We start from the raw sequence: 23,755 nt of genomic DNA on the forward strand, positions 1-23,755 counted from the left end.
GATTTCAGGACAACTTGTTTAATATAAAAATTACAGGAAAACATTACATTTAATTTAAATGCTTTTTTTCTGAGATGTTAATTGTTCCAAAAATAACGACTTTAAAGAGAGGCAGGGGCATCCTTGGTCTTGCGTGGCTCAGGAACCTGAATCATGACCGTTGCTCTTATAGAATAGGACTCAAGGGTTAGTGCCTTGCTGGTTGTCCCTAGCTTCCTGTAGTTGCACCATTGTGGCCTTTTATCCATTCCAGGTGTCAGGGCCAATGCTGAAGATGGAGATAGAAGATCAAGTTACAGAAGGAGGGAGGTGGGGGTGGGGGCAGCAGATTAGGCTGCCAGATGCCTGTCTTGACAGTAGGCTAGCCACTCCCACCTTTCCTTCTGAGGTTAGTACTCACCACTTCCCACTTTAACTAAAACACACAGGCCAAAGTTTGATGAATGGCATGCAAAGTGTGTCAGCCAGCCTTGCCCTGCAGAGGTATAGGTCTTGGTGGGAGGGGGCGGTCAGTGACTCACTGGGCCTGGCCCTGAATTGGCACAGCCTGCAGGAAGGAAGGAGCAGCAGCAGAGCAGCAGCCAGAGAAGGACTGGGGCTGCCCCGGGGGCCAATGCGGACACTTGCCAGTCTGGATAGGCAGCCTGGGCAGCAACCAGGGTTCTAGTTGGAGCCCATGTCATTGATGTGTACCTGAGGGAAGGGTTGGGAAGCTGATGGGAGGGATCTCACAGGAAGGAAAGCAAGGAATATAGGGGCATCAGAGAGGAAAGACTAAGCAAGACTAAGAGACTTAGCACCCCATGGTCACCATCCTGGGCAGCTATGCATCTACTCTGACACTTCTTGATGAGAGATGGATGATTGTTTGAGTTAAACAGGGGCTGTGCTGGCCACACAGTCCTGGAGTTGTGAGGCTGTGCTGACTCCCAGCTTCATGGGCTGTTTTCACCAGTGGGCTGCATGTAGTTGTCCGTGCCCTTGATGAGAAATTTGTTCTTGACATCCATGGGTTGGTGAGAGTTTTAGATGGCCTCTGAGGGGAGGGAGGAGCACGGCAGCTGGGTATGCCCCCTCCAATGAGGGCTGCAGGTCGCAGGGTCCAGCTGGGGACCTGCAAACTCCTCTTGCCTGTGGGTGGTGTGTTCCTTAAATTCCTGGTCCTGGGGCTTAGCTGGGAACATGACCTGAGCTACCTGCAGCGGGTGTTGGGCCTGAATTGTGGGTTCGGGGGTCCTGTTGCCCAGGCTTGGGGATTCCTCTCCCCATGCCTCCAGTGTCTCAGGGGCCACTAAGGAATTCAGGCCACTAAGAATGGGAGAGGGAAGGGCATTGCAGACTGATGCCCCAAGTGTCTAGGGGAGTATAGTGAATGAAAGGGACATTATGTTGGGGTGTGTGTATCTACAGGTGTTAGTGTGGGGGGGGCTTCTGACTGGTAGAGTGCATGGGTCTCATGTGACAGACATAAGACTTGAGATGTGAGAATTTAATTGTGTGTGTGTGTGTTTGTGTGTGTGTGTTTGTGTGTGTGTGTGTTGAATCCTCTGTTGGGAGTATGGGAGTGTGTGTTTGTGGGGACATATGAGACTTGGAGTGTGTGTGACTATGTGAGTGAAAGAGCCCATCTGTCTCAGAATTTGTGTGTGTGTCTACAAGTGTGTTTGAGATCATGTGTGTGTGACAGGGTACATGTGATTATATGCACATGACTATGGGGTTGTGGTAGGGTGTGTCCAGCTGACTCTGCTCATGTGTCTGAGAAAGACATGGTGTGGGGGCTGTGGGATGGGCTGGAGGCTCAAGGGAAATGCACTATGAACAGACTGCTGGGGTAACAGAGCAAGGTCTGAGGGCTGTGCTGTATGCTGTGCTTAGTCACTCAGTCGTGTCAGACTCTTTGTGCCCCCGTGGACTGTATCCTGCCAGGCTCTTCTGTCCATGGGGATTCTCCAGGCAGGAATACTGGACCTAAGGCCAGAGTGCTCTTTTAGGAGAGTTTCTTCCTAGAGACAGAGACACAAGGATGATGGCAGCTGATAGATGTGAGCCTAGGGAACTGGACCTCTGCTTTTCCCCTTCCATCTTCCTTCCTTCTCTGGCCCTGAGAACTCTGCTGCACTGTCCTCCCTCAGCTGAGGGGGTGGTGACATCTGGAGGGTCCTTTCGAAGCAGGAGGGTCACTCTGCAGGGCAGAGAGGGCTGGGTGCACTCCCTGAGGATGTGAGGCCACTCTGGACTGTCCAACTGGGTGATTGTTGCCCTGACACACTCTGGCAGCTCAGAAGGAAGTGCTCAGGGGTAGTGTTTTGTACCTGCCACCCTCACCTGTTTGTCCAACCCCTCACCCATCACCCCATCAGCCCATACCCAGTATGCATGCTTGTCCATGACTGCTGTGCAGGGGGTGTACCTCCAGTGTCTCAGGCATCTGTCACATGCCTGCCCTACCACAGGCTTCGTGATGGCCTCATGAACCTCACCACACACGCCTGAAGTTAACAGCCACACACATAACTTCACTTTGATGACGCAGACAGGTAAAACACTTTTCTATGACAGTGCCTGGCCCAGGGGAAGGATTATACCCCAGCGCTGGGGACACTGCAGGAGTGGCAGTGGCTGGAGGCCAGGGACATCACCCTGCTTGAGACATTTGCCTTACCTGCCTTTTATCCCACAGAACCTGATGACCTCTGAGTTGAGCCAAGAGAGTGAATAAGGTGTTCCAAATTCCCAGCCAGGCTTCTTCCCTCTTTTTACCCAGTCCTGTTCTCAGTCTGAGCCTGGATGTGGGGCCTGAGTGTTGGCCTTATTCCCGAGCTGTGTGGGTCTCCGCCAGGAACCATTATCCTTGAGGCTAGACCAGGGCATGGAAATTTCCTCATTCAGAAACGATACCCTCATCCCTCCATTCACAACTTCCTCTCTGTGTTCTGCTATGTCAGGCTCCCCTTTCACACCTCCATTTCTTTGCCTGTTCTCTAGTCCTCGTGTGGAAGAGTCATGCTGACCCTGGGGGGAAAATCTGCCTTGACTTGGGGGAGATGGTGTGATTGAGGGTGTTGGGGTATTTTGTGTAGGGATGATGAGGCTGAGGGCTAACTTTGGGAACAGTCTCAGTGATCCTGAGAGCAGAGTGGGACGCTGATGCCTCCCTGCCCCTGGGGTGGGGGTGGCAATTGTACTGACCTTATTTCCCTTCACAGCAAAACTCCTTAGAAGACTTGACTACTCTCTCTGGCTCCACTTTCACATCTTCCCCCTTGGTCCTCAGGCTTCACCACTTGACTTTTGTTCCCACATCTGCACTGAAGTAGTTATTGGGGAGGTCATGCAGATGGGCATTGCCTTGTCCTCCTCTGGGGAGAGATTTCTCCACCAAGGTCATGGTGGAGTATCCTGAGAGAAGACGATAGAGATAAGGTAGGCTTTAGATACAGATTTTATAGGAAATCTGGTGGATTTGATGTGAATGGTAAGGGAAAGGGGGAAATCTAGGTTCTGGGATGCTATTTGTTGAGATGAAGAAGACTTTCTCATGGTTAGGAGGATACAGGTTATTTTGGGGGAAATTAGGAGTTACATTTTGGACTTTGGACAAACTATTAATAGATCAGAAGTATTGAAAACATCCAATGGGAGATTTCAAGTAGGCAGTTAGTTAGGAGTTTGGAACTCATAGACTGAAGGTACAAACTTGAGAGTTCATACCATAAAGACAGTGTTTCAGCTTAATAATATCCATGAGATGATCTGGGGAGGAGAAAGAGGAAAGAGAAAAAGGTGGGTACCAAACATCTCTCATATGCCACTTTATTTTTTAATTTTAATTGGAGGATAATTGCTTTACTATACTATGTTGATTTCTGCCATACATCAGCAAGAATCAGTCGTAGGTATGCATATGTCTCCTCTCTCTTGAACCTCCCTCCCACCTCCCACCCTATCCCACCCCTCTAGTTTGTCACGGAGCCCTGGATTTGAGCTCCCTGAGTCATACAGCTAATTCTCACTGGCTATCTGTTTTACATATGGTAATATATATGTTTCAGTGTTACTCTCTCAATTGGTCTCACCTGCTCCTTCCCCACTGTGTCCACTTTGTGTGCCACTTTGAATCATGTCAGCCTCACCTGTTGCTCTGGCCACTGCTGGGACTACTGGTTGCATGAAGGTTTAGACCATCTTAGGTTAGGAAGTGCTTTACTTGACATCAGTGGTATCCTAGCCGGCATCCCCTCTGACCAAGGACTCACTTTACAGCAGATGTAGTGTGCTAGTTGTTGCATGCTCATTGACATTACTGGGATTTCCATGTTTCCCCTCAACCAGAAGCAGTTGAGAGTATTTTGCATAGCCTTTTGAAGACTCAGACATACATGGTGCTGGCTGGGTAAGAGCACCTTGTAGGGCTGGTGCAGTGGCCTCCAGGATGCCGTGTGTGCTCTAAGTCAGCAATCAATGTCTGAATAACCCATCCCCTGGCTGGAGGAGGCATATCACCACTTCTTGGGTCTTCTTGCAGGTTTTTTCCCATACAACCTGGATTCATGAGTCTTGACAATTGAGGGTTGTCTTCTCTATTACCCCCAGTGATCCAATAGCAACACTTTTTTTTTGCTTTCTGTCCCTGAAACTTTGGGATTTGGAAGTTTTAGTTCTCAATGGAGGAATACTTTCACTGGGGGACACAACTAATTTGAGACTGCTTCTTGGCCAATGTGGTCTCCGATCCCACTGACCAGGCCAAGAAGAGGTTATTGTGGTGACTGGGGTGATTGGTTTTAATTATAGAGGGAAAAGTCTGTTCCTATTATGTAACGAGAGTGAGGAGAAGTATGTCTGGAACACAGGAGATCTCCTGTGGCATCTCTTAGTGCTCCCTTATATTGTATATTATTGTATTAGGTGTACCTTACATATGTGGTAAAATTAATGGAAAACTACACCTCCCTACTATAGACAGAACTACTAATGTCCCAGACCCTTCAGAAATGAAAGTCTGTGTCACTCTGCAGGGAAAGAAGAATGACAAGCCAAGGTGTTTCCTGAGAGCAAAAGGCATATGGAGTAGGGTAGTGGAAATGTAGTTAAAAACAGAATTATAAATACTAGCTATGATCACATGGTTTGCCTTGGAAACAAACAGAGATCACTCTGTTGTCTTTGAGATTGCATCCAAGTACTGCATTTCAGACTCTCTTGTTTATGATGGCTACTCCTTTTCTTCTAAGGGATTCCTGTCCACAGTAGTAGATACAATGGTCATCTGAGTTAAATTCACCCATTCCAGCCCATTTTAGTTCACTGATTCCTAAAATGTCAGTGTTCACTCTTACCATCTCTTGTTTGATCACTTACATTTTGCTTTGATTCATGAACCTAACATTCCAGGTTCCTATGCAGTATTGCTCTTTACAGCATTAGACTTTACTCCCATCACCAGTCACATTTACAACTGACTGTTGTTTTTGATTTGGTTCTGTCTCTTCATTGTTTCTGGAGTTATTTCTCCACTGATCTCCCGTAGTATACTGGGCACATACCAACCTCGGGAGTTCATGTTTCAGTGTCCTATCTTTTTGCCTTTTCATGCTGTCATGGGGTTTTCAAGGCAAGAATATTGAAGTGGTTTGTCCTTCCCTTCTCCAGTGGGCCATGTTTTGTCAGAACTCTCTACCATGACCCATCCATCTTGGGTGGCCTTACAAGGCATGGCTCATAGTTACATTGAGTTAGACAAAGCTGTGGTCCACGTGATCAGTTTGGTTAGTTTTCTGTGATTATGGTTTTCAGTCTGTCTGCCCTCTGATGGATCAAGATAAGAGGCTTATGGAAGCTTCCTGATGGGAGAGACTGACTGAGGGGGAAACTGGGTCTTGTTCTGGTGGGCAGGGCCATGCTCAGTAAATCTTCAATCCAATTTTCTGTTGATGGGCGGGGCTGTGTTCCCTCCCTGTTGTTTGACCTGAGGCCAAACTATGGTGGAGGTAATGAAGATAATGGTGACCTCCTTCAAAAGGTCCTGTGCATGCACTGCCTCACTCATTGCCCCTGACCCTGCAACAGGGCACTGCCGACCCACGCCTCCGCTGGAGAGTCTGGGTCAGTCTCTTGTGGGGTCGCTGCTCCTTTCTCCTGGGTCCTGGTGCACACAAGGTTCTGTTTGTGCCCTCCAACAGTCTGTTTCCCCAGTCCTGTGGAAGTTCTGGCGGCTCTATGGTGGGGTTAATGGCGACCTCCTCTAAAAGGGCTTATGCCCTACCCAGGTCTGCTGCACCCAGAGCCCTTACCCCTGCGGCAGGCCACTGATGCTGAAGCTGAAACTCCAATACTTTGGTCACCTGATGTGAGGAACTGACTCATTGGAAAGGACCCTGATGCTGGGCAAGATTGAAGGTGGAGGAGAAGGGGACTACAGAGGATGAGATGGTTGGATAGCGTCAGCAACTCGATGGACATGACTTTGAGCAAGTTCCAGGAGTTGGTGATGGACAGGGAAGCTGTGTGCTGCAGTCCATGTGGTCGCAAAGAGTCAGACATGACTGAGGGATTAAACTGAACTGATGATCACATGAGCAGTTGCAGAAATAATGACTGTAATAGTTACAAGTATTTCTTCCTTATTTTGATTATGCACATCTTTGTGTAAACATACCTGCCTTAATATGGCAAGTTTACTTATCAAAAGAGAGTGAAGGGAACATTCTGAGAAGAAGCTAGAGGGTAGTTTGCTGATAGCAACCTGAGTTATAGAGAAAGAAGAAATGGGCTTTGAGGGGTTTGGAAAGTGTAGTTCAGACTGGCAGTGAGAACTCAGGTAAAGTTTGGGGTCGAGAGACTGAACCACAGCGCGTTGGCCCTGAAAGTCTCTAGGCCAAGGGAGGACACCTGGGAATACGGTGATGAGGATGGGCTAGGAAAGGCATACCAGCACTGCTTGGGGTGCAGCTCTCTGTAGATGGGTAACAGGGTAGGTTTTCTTTTATAAATTCCCCCCAGCTTTCTCCAGGTAAAAGTGTATGGTGGGGAATGAGGATGCCAAGAAAAGAAACAAAGGTTGGTCTCCCCTGTACCACCATAGCTGGTGTCAGAGCTGAGATTGTAGGGGAAGGGTGATGAGTTTTTATTCCTGCTTGTGCCCAGCAGCAAAGAGAGGTCCAGAACAAACCCAGGACCAGAGGGGCAGCATGTGCTATAGCAAAGAGGCCACCAGATGAGGATACTCAAGAGCAAGTGTAAACCATTCTCTATGCCAAGTATCTGGGCAGAAGGTGGCCCTGAGGCCTGGGGGTGGATTGAGTCAGGAGTTAATCTGACACCTGGTTGCTGTTAGAGATGTCTGTGCTGGAGGATGGAGGGGAGGGAACACTTGGGGAGATCTCCATGGTGAGCTAGCTTCAGATAGGGGGATGATCAATGGTAGGTGAGCAGCAGAGGGGTTGGCGTGAGGACCAAGCAGAATGAGCCAGGGAACAGAGGCATAGGGGAAACAGGCCTTTCCTGAGGGCCAAGTAGGGCCTGGGGGCTTCTCATAGTTGAGACCTTAGAGGTACCTGGACAGGGAGTTTTCACACCACAGTGAAACACAACAGGACATGACACAATGAAACACATCAGAGTAGTGCGTAGTTCTACTCAACTATAGCAGAGCAGAGAAGGAGGGCTGCAGGGGCCAGAGGAAATATGGGGTAGACTGACTGCAGTAGGGTCCATTGTGATTACTGCAGAACCTGAATCTTGATGCTGAGCATGGGAGTTAGCAGTGGAGTGTAGTGTGAGTTCTGGCATTGATCTCCTTGCCTCTTAGCCAGGTCATTTTGGGAACTGGATGGTCTTCCAGCTGAGCCAACAGTGCTAATGGTATTTCTGGGTTTCCTCAGCCAGGCTTCCTGCCTCTCCAGCCAGACTGGCTCCCACATGAGCCTGGTCGTGGGACTGAGCACACTCTTGTTTATGGAGCTGTGTGATTTTTCAGCCAGGGACTGTTGGTCCTGTGGCCAGGCTGGGCTATGGAAAAGAGCCTTGTCCCCAAACAATGCATTCCTCACACAGCTCACTTCCTTTGCCTTTCTGTGGCCCCCAGGGTGGGGAGTCATGTGGACTTTGAGGGATGCTGGGGCAGGAGTTGGATAGAGACGGTCAGGCAGAGACCTCAGTCTGAGACTGGCACCTGCTGACCAAGGAATGAGCACAATAGTACAGGAATCCAATCCCCCAACCCCGCGACCCTCCCCCCCACCCTCGCCAAGGGGGCGGGATGGATGGGGACCCTGGTGAAACCCTGAAGAGGCTGACCCTGGGAGCAGTTTGTTTTGAAGTTTGGGCCTCAGCCATCTTGCCAGTCTTTGACTCTATCTGCAGCATTTGCAAGAAGCAGCAGAATAGGGACTTTGTTGTTCCAGCTTCTTGCTTCAGTCTCCTGAGGGGATCCAAGAGTGTAATCTCATACACATACAAGTTCAACACACAAAGCATACCTTCTTTAAGAGATGTCGTGTCAAAGGCTTTTACACACCCAGCTCAAACCCTGCCTGGATGAGGACACCAGGCAGAGTGTGGTCATGAAGAATTCTATGGCAGTGACTGAGAGGAGCACAAGACAACCAGGAACCTGTTGAAGAGTGAACTTCAGCTTTTCCCTTCCAGAAAAGCTGGAGCCAGCACCTCTGTCGTCCCTGCTGAACTCCACAAGTGATCATAAAGTTGGCTGATCCAGGCTGCTGGTCTGTTGGCTGGGTACTGTCTTGATCTCTGTGGTTTGCTCCAGCTGCTAGTTTCCGTAAGCAGCTCTTTATCCCTTCTCAGCCCAGATTTTGATGTAGGCGAGTTAACATTCTTCCTTCCCTTCCCAACTTTTGTGTGATCTTCTAGAAAAACATTTTTAACTTTAAAATAGAAAAGTTATTGCATCAGTGTACATCCCTAGTAGCAGTGTGTTAATTCCTGCTTGCTCTATAGCACCAAGAAATAGCTGGTATTATAACTCTTTCTGATATTAGTCAGAATATCAGAAAGGGAGGGAGAATATCACTGGTAGGGAGATGTGCAATGATATCTCATTGTGCTTTCAATTTGCTTTTACTGATGTATTGAGCACTTCATATATTTATTGATAATTTTGTGCAATACCAGTGGAAGCATTTTCTCCATTTATGTATTGCATTTTCTTACTTTCTCCCCTCTAATTGACTAATTAGAACCAGTTGTTCTTTTTATATTCTGGATAAGAGATTATTTGTTGAAAATATCTTTCCCAACACAGTGAACTATTTGGTTGATTATTTGTTGAAAATATCTTTCTCAACACAATGAATTACCTTTTTTTACTTTCTTAATGGTATTTTAATAAACCCAAGTTTAAAGTTTAATATAATTAAATTTATCATGGCTATCCTTTAAGGTCCGTGTTGTGTGTATGTGTGTTTGTTAAAGACTTTAATTGTTTTGCCTTTCCCATTGAGGTCTATAATACGTATAGTATTAAATTTTGTGTGTGGTTGTGAGGTAGAAGTCCAATTACTTTTTCATGTAGAAATCTTATTTTCCTGGTACCAATAGGAAAATTTCATCACTTTCCCACTGCTTTTCAAGTGCTGTCTTTGTCAAAACTGAGAGTTCTAGGACTTCTCTTGTGGTACAGTGGTTAAGAATCTGCCTTTCCATTTTTCACAGAACTAGAAAAAAAAAATTCAATTTGTGTAGAAACAAAAAAGCTAACGCAATCTTGAGAAAGAAGAACAGAGCTGGAGGAATCAATCTTCCTGACTTCAGACTGCTGCTGCTGCTGCTAAGTCGCTTCAGTCGTGTCCGACTCTGTGCGACCCCATAGATGGCAGCCCACCAGGCTCCACCGCCCCTGGGATTCTCCAGGCAAGAACACTGGAGTGGGTTGCCATTTCCTTCTCCAGTGCATGAAAGTGAAGTCGCTCAGTCATGTCTGATTCTTAGCGACCCCATGGACTGCAGCCCACCAGGCTCCTCCACCCATGGGGTTTTCCAGGCAAGAGTACTGGAGTGGGTTGCCATTGCCTTCTTTGGCTTCAGACTATACTACTACAAAGCTACAGTCATCAAGACAGTATGGTATTGTTACAAAACAGAAATATAGACCAATGGAACAAGATAGACAGCCCAGAGATAAACCCATGCACCTATGGGCACCTTATCTTTGACAAAGGAGGCAAGAATATACACTGGAGAAAAGATAGTCTCTTCAATAAGTGGTGCTGGGAAAACTGGACTGCTACGTGTAAAAGAAGGAAATTAGAACACTTCCTAACACCATTAACAAAGATAAACTCAAAATGGATTCAAGACCTAAATGTAAGACCAGAAATTATAAAACTCTTAGAGGAAAACCTAGGCAGAACACTCTTTGACATATATCATAGGAAGGTCCTCTGTGACCCACCTTCTAGAGTAATGGAAACAAAAACAAAAATCAGTGCAGTTCAGTCAGTCAGTCATGTCCAACTCTTTGCCACTCCATGGACTGCAGCACGCCAGGCTTCCCTGTCCATCACCAACTCCCAAAGCTTGCTCAAACTCATGTCCATTGAGTCGCTGATGCCATCCAACCATGTCATCCTCTGTCATCCCATTCTTCTCCTGCTTTCAATCTTGCCCAGCATAGGGTCTTTTCCAGTGAGTCAGTTCTTCACATCAGGTGGCCAAAGTATTGGAGTTTCAGCTTCAGCATCAGTCCTTCCAATTAATATTCAGGACTGATTTCCTTTAGGATTAACTGATTTGATCTCCTTGCAGTCCAAGGGACTCTCAAAAGTCTTCTCCAACACCACAGTTCAAAAGCATCCATTCTTCAGTGTTCAGCTTTCTTTATAGTCCAACTCTCACATCCATACATGACTACTAGGAAAAACCATAGCTTTGACTAGATGGACTTCTGTCAGCAAAGTAATGTCTCTACTTCTTAATATGCTATCTAGGTTGGCCATAGCTTTTCTTCCATGGAGCAAGCGTCTTTTAATCACATGGCTGCAGTCACCATCTGCAGTGATTTTGGAGCCCCCCCCCAAATAAAGTCTGTCACTGTTTCCACTCTTTCCCCATCTATTTGCCATGGAGTGATGGGACCGGGTGCCAAGAACTTTGTTTTTTGAATGTCGAGTTTTAACTAAAATGGACTGGATGGGCGAATTTAATTCAAATGACCATTATATCTACTACTGTGGGCAAGAATCCTTTAGAAGAAATGGAGTACCCCTCATAGTCATCAGAGGAGTCCGAAATGCAGTGCACTTGGGTGCAGTCTCAAAAAGGACAGAATGATCTTGGTTTGTTTCCAAGGCAAATCATTCAACATCACAGTAATGCAAGTCTATGCCCCAGCAAGTGATGCTGAAGAAGCTGAAGTTGAATGGTTCTATGAAGACCTACGAGACCTTCTAGAACTAACGCCCAGAAAAGTTGTCCTTTTCATCATAGGGGACTGGAATGGAAAAGCAGGAAGTCAAGAGATACCTGGAGTAACAGGCAAATTTGGCCTTGGAGGACAAAATGAAGCAGGGTAAAAGTTACCAGTTTTGCCAAGAGAATGCACTCGTCATAGCAAATACCCTCTTCCAACAGCACAAGAGAAGACTCTACACATGGACATCACCAGATGGTCAACACTGATCAGATTGATTATATTCTTTGTAGCCAAAGATGGAGAAGTTCTATACAGTCAGCAAAAACAAGACTGGGAACTGACTGTGGCTCAGATCATGAACTCCTTATTGCCAAATTCAGATTTAAATTGAAGAAAGTAGGAAAAACCACTAGACCATTCAGGTATGACCTAAATAAAATCCCTTACGATTATACAGTGGAAGTGACAAATAGATTCAAGGGATTAGATCTAATAGAGTGCCTGAAGAACTATGGATGGAGGTTCATGACATTATACAGGAGACAGTGATCAAAAAACAAAAATAAGTGGGACCTAAACTCCAAAGCTTTTGCATAGCAAAGGAAACTATAAACAAGGTGAAAAGACAACCTTCAGAATGGGGGAAAATAATAGCAAATGAAACAACTGACAGAGGATTAATCTCCAGAATACACAAGCAGCTCATGCAGCTCAATATCAGAAAAACAAACAACCCAGTCAAAAAAGGGGCAGAAAACACTGCCACTCTCCTCACTGATCCTCTCTGCCCCCATCAGCTTTTCTCTGTCCTCATAAGACACAGGGAAAACATTGGATGTAAATTTTGAAAAGCAGCTTTTACTAAAGTCCCATAAGGATGACTGAATTGTTTCTGTCACACAACTGAATGACCTTTTTCTTGCTCAAATTGATATTCTTATTTTAGGCTAGTTTTGATTTTCAGCTCGTTTTTATTATTTCTAATTCAGATATCTATAATAACTTTTCAGAAATCTTTTCAACAATAAAATTTGTACCCCAGGTTAAAAAAAAAAAAGTGAGCAGGCAGAATACCTAAACAGACATTTCTCCAATGAAGACATCCCAATGGCTAATAAACACATGAAAATATGCTCAACATTGCTCATTAGAGAAATGCGAATCAAAACTACAATGAGCTATCACCTCATTCTGGTCAGAATGTCTATCATCAAAAAAAATCTGTAAACAATAAATGCTGGAGAGGGTGTGGAGAGAAGGGAACTCTCTTGCAGTGTTGGTGGGAATGTAAATTGATTCAGCCACTATGGAGAACAGTATAGAGATCCGTTAAAAAAAACAAGAATAAATCTACCAAATGACCCAGCAACCCCACTACTAGGCATGTATTCTGAGGAAAACATAACTGAAAAATACACAGGTACTCCAGTGTTCATTGCAGCACTATTTACCATAGCCAGGACACAGAAGCAACCTAGATGTCCATTGACAGATGAATGGATAAAGAAGTTGTGGTACATATATACAATGGAATACTGCTGCTGCTGCTGCTAAGTCGCTTCAGTCATGTCCAACTCTGTGCGACCCCACAGATGGCAGCCCATTAGGCTCCCCCGTCCCTGGGATTCTCCAGGCAAGAACACTGGAGTGGGTTGCCATTTCCTTCTCCAATGCATGAAAGTGAAAAGTGAAAGTGAAGTCGCTCAGCAACCATAAAAAGGAATATATTTGAGTGAGTTCTAATGAGTTGGATGAACCTAGAGCCTGTTACACATAGTAAAGTGTCAAAAAGAGAAAAACAAATATCATACATTAACACATATGTATGGAATATAGAAAGACAGTACCGATGAACCTATTTGCAGGGCAGCAGTGGAGATGCAGACATAGAAAACAGACTTGTGGACACGGTAGGGGAAGGAGAGGGTAAGACAAATGGAAAGAGTAGCGTGGAAACATACATTACCATATGTAATAGCCAGTGGGAATTTGCTGAATGACTCTTAGCTCAAACTGGTAATTTCTCTGACAACCTAGAGGAGTGGGATGGGGTGGGAGGTGGGAGAAAGGTTTAGGAGGGAGGGGACATATGTATAACTATGGCTGATTCATGTATGGCAGAAATTAACACAATATTGTAAAGCAATTATCCTCCAATTAAAAATAAATAAAAGAAAAAAAAGAATCTGCCTTCCAATGCAGGGGACATGGGTTCTATCCCTCGTCAGGGAATTAAGGTCCCGCATGTCGCAGGGCAGCTAAGCCCACATGCTGCAATTACTGACTGCATGAGCTCCAGAGCCCATGCTCTGCAACTATAGAAAGCCCACGTATCACAATGAAGACCCAGCACAGCCAAAATTTTTAACTTTTATATTAAAATATTTTATCTGTAGATTCTTTTGGACTTATATAAATATATCTAATACCTGTTTGTTTTTTCCTTTCCAGTCTGCGTAGATTATTTCTTCTCTTGCTTTACTGCCTCTGTAGGATCTCTGTGTATGTGTGTTAGTTGCTTAGTCGTGTCTGATTCTTTGTGACGCCATGGACTGTAGCCCGCCAGGCTCCTCTGTCCATGGGGTTTTTCAGGCAAGGATAACTGGAGTGGGTTGCCATTTCTTCCTCCAGGGGATCTTAACCAACCCAGGAATCGAAACTGCATCTCCTGTGTCTCCTGCATTGGCAGGCAGATTCTTGACCACTGTGCCACCTGGGAACCCCCTGAGAATACTGGAGTGGGTTGCCATTTCCTTCTCCAGAGGATAAGGATCAAACCCAGGTTTCCTTCATTGCAGGCAGATTCTTTACTGACTGAGCTACCAACCTAATTTGTATACCTTTTATTTATTTTTCTTGTCTGTTTGCTGTGGCTAAGACTTCCAATACTATGCTGAATTAAAGTGGTGAGACTGGACATTCTTGTCTTGTTCCTGAATTTAGTGGGAATGCTTTCAGCTTTTCAACATTGATTATTATGTTGGGTGTTGATTTGTTATAAATGGTTTTTATTATTATTTTTATTATTTTTATTTATTATTATTTTTATTACCTTTATTGGAGAAGGCAATGGCACCCCCACTCCAGTACTCTTGCCTGGAAAATCCCATGGACGGAGGAGCCTGGTAGGCTGCAGTCCATGGGGTCGCTAAGAGTGGGACATGACTGAGCGACTTCACGTTCACTTTTCACTTTCATGCACTGGAGAAGGAAATGGCAACCCACTCCAGTGTTCTTGCCTGGAGAATCCCGGGGACGGGGGAGCCTGGTGGGCTGCCGTCTGTGGGGTCGCACAGAGTCGGACACGACTGAAGTGACTTAGCATGTTACCTTTATACCCACTTTTTGTTGTTTAGTTGCTAAGTCATGTCTGACTGTTTACCCACTTTGGTGAGGTTTTTTTTTTTTTAAATTGTGAGTGGATGTTGAATTTTGTCATATACTTTCTGTCTACTAAGATTATAATATTTTTGTCTTTCCTTTTGTTACTATGATATATTGATTGATTTGCATGTGTTGACTTTTAAAAAAATTATTTGTTTATTTTTGTCTGTTCTGCATCTTCATTACTGCATGCAGGTTTTCTTAGTTGTAGCAAGTGGGGGCTACTCTTTGTTGCGGTGTGCAGGCTTCTCATTGTGGTGGCTTCTGTAGTTGCAGAGCACAGACTCTAGGTGTGCGGGTTCCGGTAGTTGCAGCACATGGGCTCAGTAGTTGTGGCTCACAGGCTCTGGAGCTTGCAGGCGTGAATTGTTGTGGGATACAGGCTCAGTAGTCGTGGCTTTTGGGCTCTAGGACACAAGTTCAGTAGTTAGAGTGCATAGGCTCTAAACTAAAGAGTTGCTCCGTGGCATGTAGGGAATCTTCCCAGACCAGGAATTGAACCCAGGTCCCCTGTATTGGCAGACAGATTCTTATCTGCTATCTTCTTATCCACCAAGGAAGTCCTGATTGCATATGCTGACTTTCTTTGTGATCCTAGAATGAATCAAACTTGATTGTGGTATATGATTTTTTTTAATGTATCATTGGATTCAGTTTGCTAATATTTTGTTGAGGATTTTTACATCTATATTCATCAAAGATACTGGCCTGTAATTTTCTTTTTCTGTAGTGTCTTTGTCTGGTTTTGGTATTAGAGTGATGGTGACTTCAAAGGATAAATTTGGAATTTGGATAAATTTCCCTCCTCTTCAGTTTTTTGAAATAGTTGGAGAAGGATGAGTATAAGTTATTTTTGTAATGTTTGGTAGATTTCCCCAGCAAACCCATCCAGTCCTGGCCTTTTGTATGCAGGGACTTCTTTTTTTAAAAAAATTACAGATTCTATTTTACTTCTGCTGATTGATCTGTTCAAATTATCAGTTTCTTCTTGACTCACTCTTGGCAGGCTGTATGCTCCTAGAAACTTGTCCGTTTCTTCTAGATTGTTCAATTTGTTGGCGTATAGTAGTCTCATGATTTTTTGTATTTCTGTGGTATCAGGTATTTTTTTTTCTCTTTCATTCCTTATTTTGTGTATTTGGATCTGTTCTCTTTTCTTCTTGGTGATCCTGGCTAGAGATTTGTTGATTTTGTTTATCTTTTCAAAAAAACAACTCTTGGTTTTATTGACCTTTTCTATTTTTTAAAAAATTTCTATTTTATTTGTTTCCTCTCTGATCTTTATTATTTTCATCTTTATGTTGACTTTAGGTTTTGTTTGTTCTTATATGTCTAATTCTTTTAGGTGGTAGGTTGTTTACTTCAGACTTTTCTTGTTTGTTTAGGACAATTTGATTACTGTGAACTTCTGTCTTAGAACTGTTACAGCTGCCACAGTTTTCAAACTGTTGTGGTCAGAAAAGATGCCTGACATAATTCCTATCCTTTAAAACTTGTTGAGGCTAGTTTTGTGAACTAGTATGTCGTCTGACCTAGAGAATGTTCCATACTTGAGGAGAATATATACTTTGGCATCTTTGGCATATTTGGATATAGTGTCTTGTAGATATCAATTAAGTCCAACTGGTCTGTTGTGTCATTTAGGATTTCTGTTGCTTTTATCTATGTTAGTGTTTGTTTTGTATATTTAGGTACTCATATACTGGGTGCATATACAGCAACAAGTACAATATCCTGTTCTTGTATTGATCCCTTTATCATTCTACAATGTCCTTTGTCTTTTTTTTATAGCCATTGTGTTAAAATTTATTTTGTCTACTATGAGTATCACTACCTTTGTTTTCTCGTCAGTTTCATTTGTATGAAGTATCTTTTTCATTCCTTTAGTTTAAGTCCTTGTGTGTCTTTCCCCTGCATTGAGTCTCTTGTAGACAGCGTATTATAGGTTCTTGTTTTTTAATTCAGTCTGACATTCTATGTGTTTTGATTGGAACATTTAGACCATTGATGTTTAAAGCAGTTATTGATGAACGTGTACTTATTGCCATTTTAAATCTGTTTCCAGTTGTTTTTTTAGTTCTTCTTTGTTCATTTCTCCTTTTTTCTTTTTCCTTTTGTGATTTGATGATGATCTTCTGTTATATGCTTGAGTTCTTTTTGGTTTTTGTGAATCTGTTGTATGTTTTTGATTTGCAGTTACCATGGAATACAAGTATGTTGACCCATAGCTATATCCACTTGCTTTAAACTGATAGTCCTATAAGGTCAAACATACTCTAAAAGATCTACATTTTTATTCTCCCCTTCCCCATATTTTTTGTCTTTTATGTTCTATTTTACATGTTCATGCTTACCCTTTTACTATAGATTATAGCTATAATCACTTATATGAATTTTTTATTTTTTATTTTTTTTGGCCATGCAGCTTGTGAGATCTTATTTCCCCAACCAGTGATTGAACCCAGGCCATGGCAGTGAAAGTGCCGAATTTTACTGGCTTGTGTAAGTAATCTTCAGTCCTTCTGTGTATTTGCCTTTCCTATTGTGATTTTCCATTTCCTGGAAATTCTAGCCTCTTTTCTATTTGTAGACAATTCGTCATTGTTTCAGTGTAAGTTTAGTATTGCTGAATTCTTTTAGTTTTTGCTTGTTTGAGAAATTCTTTATCTCTCCCTCTATTCTAAATAATAATCTTGCTGGGCACAGTATCTTAGGTTTTAGGTTTCTCCCTTTCAGGACTTTAAATGTATCATGCTACTGCCTTCAGACTGCAAGGTTTCTGCAGAGATATCAGCTAATAGCCTTTATGGGGTTTCTCTTATAATTGATTTTTTATTTTTCTCTTCATTGTTGTTGTTTAGTCACTAAGTCATATCTGACTGTTTGTAGCCCTATGGTCTATAGCCTGCCAGGCTCCTCTGTCCATGGATTTCCCAGGCAAGAGGACAGGAGTACATTGCTGTTTCCTTCTCCAGGGATCGAACCTATATCTCCTGCTTTGGCAGGCAGATTCTTTACTGCTGAGCCACCAGGGAAGCCCCTAGCTTACATTTGTGCCATTCAAATTACTTACCTTTTGAATACAGCCACTTTTGAACCATGAAATCCTGCAGGGTCCCTAATCTTACCGTTACATCATGTTGCCTCTCTAGTTTGTTTCTTGAAGGATGCAGGTGTTCTATGAATAAAAGAGGTGGGGAAGAGGGTTAGAGATTTCAGTGATTCCACATAGAAATTTCACACCCGTGGCTTCTTTTCAGCTCTGCAACTTTGTTTACACTTATCCACTGCACTGCCCAATGCCTCCGAAGCACAAAGCTCTTTGAAATTAAAGAAAAACTGGCTCTGTCTGATTTGTTAGATACAATTTTCTCTGCCTGCACTCACCACATCTTTCTCTGCTTTCTGTTCTCTGAAGATGTGTTAAATTTAGTCATCTGGTGATAACCCCATATTGTTCTCTTTGTCTTAGAATTATACTTTTAAATTCTTACTTTTACATTTAAAATTATATTTTAAAATTCCTAATACTGTCTTTTTCATGTTTTGAGACGGAAAGAGGAACTAGATATTTATTTTTCACATTTTTTCCAAATTGAAGCGTTCAGTCAGTATGCAGGTAGAATGTTTTGTAAGCCTGTATTGCATACCACACAGCTGTGCACCATATTGCACCATTGTGCAAAGTTTCCCTGGACATTTAACCAGCGAGAAGTCTGCCTTGATTTATTATTCCTGGCCTCTCCTCAGGATCTCTCTTAGTTTGAGGCTTCCTCAGTAATCTTGGGCTTTTCTCTGATTTTTATCCCTGGACAACTAGACCAAAATGATTCACGTATCTCTCTGATTTATTATTATTCCTTCCATGCCTTTCCTGAAACAGTGCAGAATGGGCTAGCTCCTCACGGATTGGGCGTGGAAGATGCTCCTGAGTCTGGGCCAGCCCGATGTATCTTCTCAGAGCTGCCTTTGTGGTAGAAGCAGATAATTTGAATCTGGGCTTGTCCTGCTATCATCAGCAGGGCCTCTTCACCTGACTGTGATATGTTGCCCAGGCCAGTTTCTGTGCCCCTGCTGCCCAAATACATGGGGCTATGTGCATCTCTGCAGGCTTTACAAGTGGGGCCCATTTGTCTAGCCAAGTAGTCAATTTGCAGTTAGCTCAGTCATCTGGGAATGGACAGGATGCATCCATGTGTGTGTTTTCTATGGTGTCCTTCACAGTGGAAATTGTATTTCTGTCAACTCTTTGCTGTGCTGAGCACCCCTAAGGATCTACTGAGCTGTGTGCCTTCCTCAGGTACCCTCTTGGGGCACATAGAACATCTGAGCCTTCCAGATGTGAACCCCTTCAGATGTCTGGATTTCAAGCCCTGGCAGGATATCCTGTGTTCTGAGTCCATGAGCATGGCCAGCCTGAGGATGAGAGTAGATATGTCATAGCTTTAGAAGAGTAGTCAAGTGTTATACAATATTTAAAAAAAGGAATTGGATATAAACTTCCAGGTTAGATGGTAACAGTTAAACAGTGCATTTATCCATGCAGCTCTTCATTGCATTCATGTCCTCCACTATTGCTTGATTTTGGGCTTTTCCTTGTTAGGAGCTTGTCTCAGTCCTGTTATTTCTATCCTGGCACCCAGAGCTTGCTCCCATCTCTCTCTGATTTTCTGGCTCCCAGGACTTAATCATGGAGAAGGCAATGGCACCCCACTCCAGTACTCTTGTCTGGAAAATCCCGTGGGCGGAGGAGCCTGGTGGGCTGCAGTCCGTGGGGTTGCGAAGAGTCGGACACGACTGAGTGACTTCACTTTCACTTTTCACTTTCATGCATTGGAGAAGGAAGCACTGGCAACTCCAGTGTTCTTGCCTGGAGAATCCCGGGGACGAGGGAGCCTGGTGGGCTGCCATCTATGGGGTCACACAGAGTCGGACACGACTGAAGTGACTTAGCAGGACTTAATCAGTGGGGCAATGTGTGCTTTTGCCTGGATTCCCACATGGATTCCTATGGGCTGGGATAGGGGTGCACCCTCAAAACACCTTGTCAGGACAGTTTGGGAATATCTCAGTGCAAGGTCCATAGAGAAATATATGGACAAAGAGCACCTCCCTCCCCAACCCAGGTTCCTGTTCTCTGTGTAGGGTGGCGATGCCTCTGAAGCGTCAACTATGGTATCCCTCTGCCTTCCTCCTGCTGCCTTCACTGAGCATCCTCCTCTTGAATTCTTGTCCTTCCTGATCAGGCAGATGGACATAGGACACTAGAAGACTTTGTGTTCCCAACAAAGGAGACCCATACACAGGAACTTGGGGGCAGGTAGGTAATTAGGGAGGTGATATCAGGTGCTTAAGAGAGGAACTAAGGACAGTGAACACCAAAGTGAGAAAGGCCAAGGAAGTGGGCAGGTGGGGCCCTAGGCCATTGGGTGCCTTGAGAGAGAGTGTGGAGCTCACCTCTGAGGAGACCCACCAGCAGTCAAGGAAGCTGGGGTCTGTAGTGTCTGAGGGTTGCCCCGTGGGCTTGAATCCCCACACTTTCCACTGAGTGGTTCAGCAAGCTCCCAGGTGCTGGAGAAATCCACCAAGCAGGTAGGGGAGTTGCAGATGTTTGAGAAGGGGAGTATCTGCAGTGGGGGATTATCCCACAGCTGCAGGTGAACTCAGGTTGGCCTAGGTGGCAGCGAGATGGGGCTTCTATGATCTCAGAGGGAGATTCATGTGAGAATCAGAGATCAAAAGCTACAGGTTTTTGACAGTTACCTTCCCACCCATCTGAAGTCTGGGATGTCAGACAGAAAAGGATTTGGGAGAAATCAGATACTGCCTTTTCTTCTAACTCCAGATTAGATAAGGGTGCTGTGGATCAGAGGAAGGCAGGGAGAGGGGAGGGGGCAGGTGGACAGTATGGAGGTGTCTCCTCAGCAGCCTCAGGGAATTCTCTGCAGCTGAGCACAAGCCAAGAGATGGTTTGTGTCTGTCTCAGGAGGACCAACTGCCCCTCACTTGTATTCGCCATATCCTTGTACGGGTCCCCGTCAAACCTGTACACTCACTGCAGAGCAAGCTACATCTTTATCCAAGATATTGTAAGATGCACTCAACTCATCTGGGTGGCAACTGTCCTTTCAGAAGGCCTGGAGCTTTTGTGTCAGTTGGGTGGGGGTGGGGTGGAATACACATCCTGGGTCAGATGAGGAGAAGGGTCCCTGCCCCAGGACCTCCTCACACCCTCTCCTCACCTTAGCTCCCGCAGAGGCAGGTCTCCATCTTAGGAGAGCTGGGGTGGAGTGGTGGGCAGAGACAAGAGCCTGGTTTCACTCTGGGCAAGGAGACCTCCCCCGTGTTGCCCAGGGTCCCCTCCACAGGGAGAAGCAGCTGCTCTGGATCACCTTAGAGACTTGTCCTAAGCCTCCTCACCATGAAGACCTTAGAGATTCCCTGTCCTAGATCCAGCCCTGTGGGGTAAGCCCAGCAGACTCTTTTTCTGGAGGGGAGCTGTTGGGTGGGAAGGAGCTCTTAGAGATGGGGTGGGGTTAGGTGAAGAAGAATCAGACAAAGTGAGCATGGGGCCCAGTTCATGGGCAGGCAGCAGAGAAACAGGAGGAGCAAGAAACCCCAGGCCCCTGGACGTCCACTCTGAGTGTGAGACCCAACTCAGTGTGTTTATGTGGAAGCAGCTGAGTCAACAACTGGTGGGTTGGATTTAGGATAAACTGAGGCCCAGGGAGTGATGGAGTTCAGCATGTGAACCTTGACCCTTTGTTCTTCCTCTCTTGTCAGGTGCTTAGGACAGGGCTCTTTCTCACCCATTATTTTACTTTGGTCTCACTCCAGCCTTGGAGAATGGAGTTAGTTTGATTTTGTTAATGGGAACCAGAGGCCCAAAGAAGGGCTGGAATATGTGCACAGTCACAGGATGAGTTAGCCCAGCTTGTCTCCCCAGCGTGGATGGGTGGGGGAAGCTGTGTCTTTTTTAGCAGATGCTTCATCCGCTCTGAGCTTCAAATTTTCCCTTTAAGATGATCATGATTAATCCTAACCCTCAAGGTTGCTGGGAGGCCTAAATTTGGTGGATGACGCTCATGACCTGGGTCCTGGTGACAGAAGTGATCAGACACTCTGACTGATATATGATCACCAACCCTACCCCCATGTACTGAATTTGTGGAGAAGCATCAGTACTGAAATCCAGCTGCAGTGGGAAGGCACCCTGGTGGTCTCCACTGTGGTCACATCCTCCCTCCCCCCACATCCAAAGCCCAATATCCATTGAGTAAGCACTCTCTTGTGAATTGCAAGGCTTTTTATTGCTGGAATCCTTTAATAGACACCTGGATGTGGCAGGTTGCTGACATGACTTAGGGATCAGGCAAGAGGCTTCCTTGGGTTCCTGGCAGGGACAGTTCCATCAGCAGAGAGAACTTGAGTATATCTTATTTTGTAAAAGAAGGTGCAGAAACCTGGTGAGGCCTCGGGTGGACATGACAGTTAACGGCACTGAACTCAGGGGCCTGGTGGCTTGTTTGGAGGGAGGCCTCTGGATGTGAGCAAATAAGGGTGGGTACATCCCAGTGAGGCTTCCTCCAATGGAAGAGAGGTTGTGGGGTCTCCCTGAAGGGCTGAGGGCAGTCTTTTGTGATAGAAAGGGGAACATTGCTGAGGACCATCTGGCAGGGCTCTGGAGTGACTCCTGAAAGTCTTCAGGGGTGAGTTGATCCCAGTCTGCTTCTTCCCTTTGGCCCTTGGAGACATAGAGCTTAAATAGCTGCTTGTCCCACCACCTCTAGGGCAGCAGAGAAAGGATTCACCCTGATCCTCGACTCTGGGCATCCCAGGCCTGAGGAGAGCAGGAGGGCAGCTTTTGGAAGCAGCCTCCTCTTAGGGCATGTGTGGCATAATGGCCCTTTGGAATTCAGGGAACAAAGACAAATGTGGGGTTTAGGTGAGATGGAGTAGGGACTTGAAGCACCTGATGTTTGGAGAGAGGAAGGACTCAATGGGAATGGACTGCAGCAGATTCAGGTTCGTGTGCTGGAGAGGCTGAAGTCAGGGAGGCCACTGGTGAGGGCCTAACTCGAAAGGCAGGTGGTGTCCCTGAGTCAGGAGGGCCTGGAGGGTCCCAGGCCTGTGACCAGGCAGAGCTGAGCAGTCAGGGCCAGCTCAAGAACTCCAGGCTGGATTGAGTCTTCCTGCAGGATCCTTTCCCACACTGTGGGTGTCGGCCTCTTCCTTTCTACCTCCTCATTTATGAGGTTCTTTCTGCTCCCAGGTCCCCAGGGAAGGGCCAGGGTGGAGAGGAGAAAACGAAATTTCTGGGCCAGCACATAGAAGAGCTCCCCCACTTTCCAGTGCCCTGAGCAGACCCCTGACACATCCCTCTCTGCCCCCCCATGCCCCCGCCATAGGTCCCACAGGCACATTCACAGACAGCCTGACCCACCAGAGCACTGAGAGTATCCTGTTTATCCTCTGGTGTCAACTTCTCATCAACACAGCTCTTCAGGGTATCAGCGGTTTCTAGTACATCAGAGTTTTGGTTATACTTTTCAACTTGTTCAATATAGGCCTCATGGCTTCCTGATAGGAACAGGTCAACAGTGTCCCTCAAGGCTGGGCAGATGTCATCACACTCTGAAACAGAACGATAAGGGGAAACTCCCTGAAAGATACTTACCAGAACACACTGTTCCCTTCCCTTTCTGACATGCTTATTGCTGCCCTGGGAAGGTGTCAGAACCCTTGGGGAGCCCAGATCACAGCTACTCACTAACGCCCACAGTGAAGAGCAAGGCAGCGCAGAGCAGCAGAAGAGCTCCAGCCCGTGTCATGGTGCCGGTGGCAGGTGCTCGCTACTCACCTGGAGCCCTTTTATGCCTGTGCTTGTCCTCACCCCAGGGGACTGTGTCACGTGCTTCCTTTTTTCAGGAGATATGCCAGGCCACAGCCTGAAGTTGCCCGGGGCTGCACAGGAGGAGCTGTGTGTGTTGGCAA

The 23,755-nt window shown here is 45.5% G+C and overlaps 2 long non-coding RNA genes across 3 annotated transcripts in view; one reads left to right on the forward strand and one right to left on the reverse strand.

Moving 5' to 3' along the window:
- Nucleotides 1–20,898, reverse strand: LOC139177104 (uncharacterized). Of its 2 annotated transcripts, XR_011561544.1 has the most exons (5): nt 20,818–20,898; nt 17,835–17,939; nt 3,715–3,756; nt 3,193–3,402; nt 1–268 (listed from the first exon to the last, which is right to left on the reverse strand). It is a non-coding gene; the product is annotated as an uncharacterized lncRNA (long non-coding RNA). The 2 variants fall into 2 exon arrangements; XR_011561545.1 differs by lacking the exon at nt 3,715–3,756.
- Nucleotides 17,272–23,755, forward strand: part of LOC139177103 (uncharacterized) — a 16,710-nt gene continuing 10,226 nt past the window's right edge. Inside the window, exon 1 of the long non-coding RNA XR_011561543.1 lies at nt 17,272–21,226. This is a non-coding gene — a long non-coding RNA (uncharacterized lncRNA). The remainder of the gene's footprint in view (nt 21,227–23,755) is intronic.

The sequence above is a fragment of the Bos indicus genome, chromosome 18 (assembly GCF_029378745.1).
Source record: "Bos indicus isolate NIAB-ARS_2022 breed Sahiwal x Tharparkar chromosome 18, NIAB-ARS_B.indTharparkar_mat_pri_1.0, whole genome shotgun sequence".
Taxonomy (NCBI): domain Eukaryota; kingdom Metazoa; phylum Chordata; class Mammalia; order Artiodactyla; family Bovidae; genus Bos; species Bos indicus.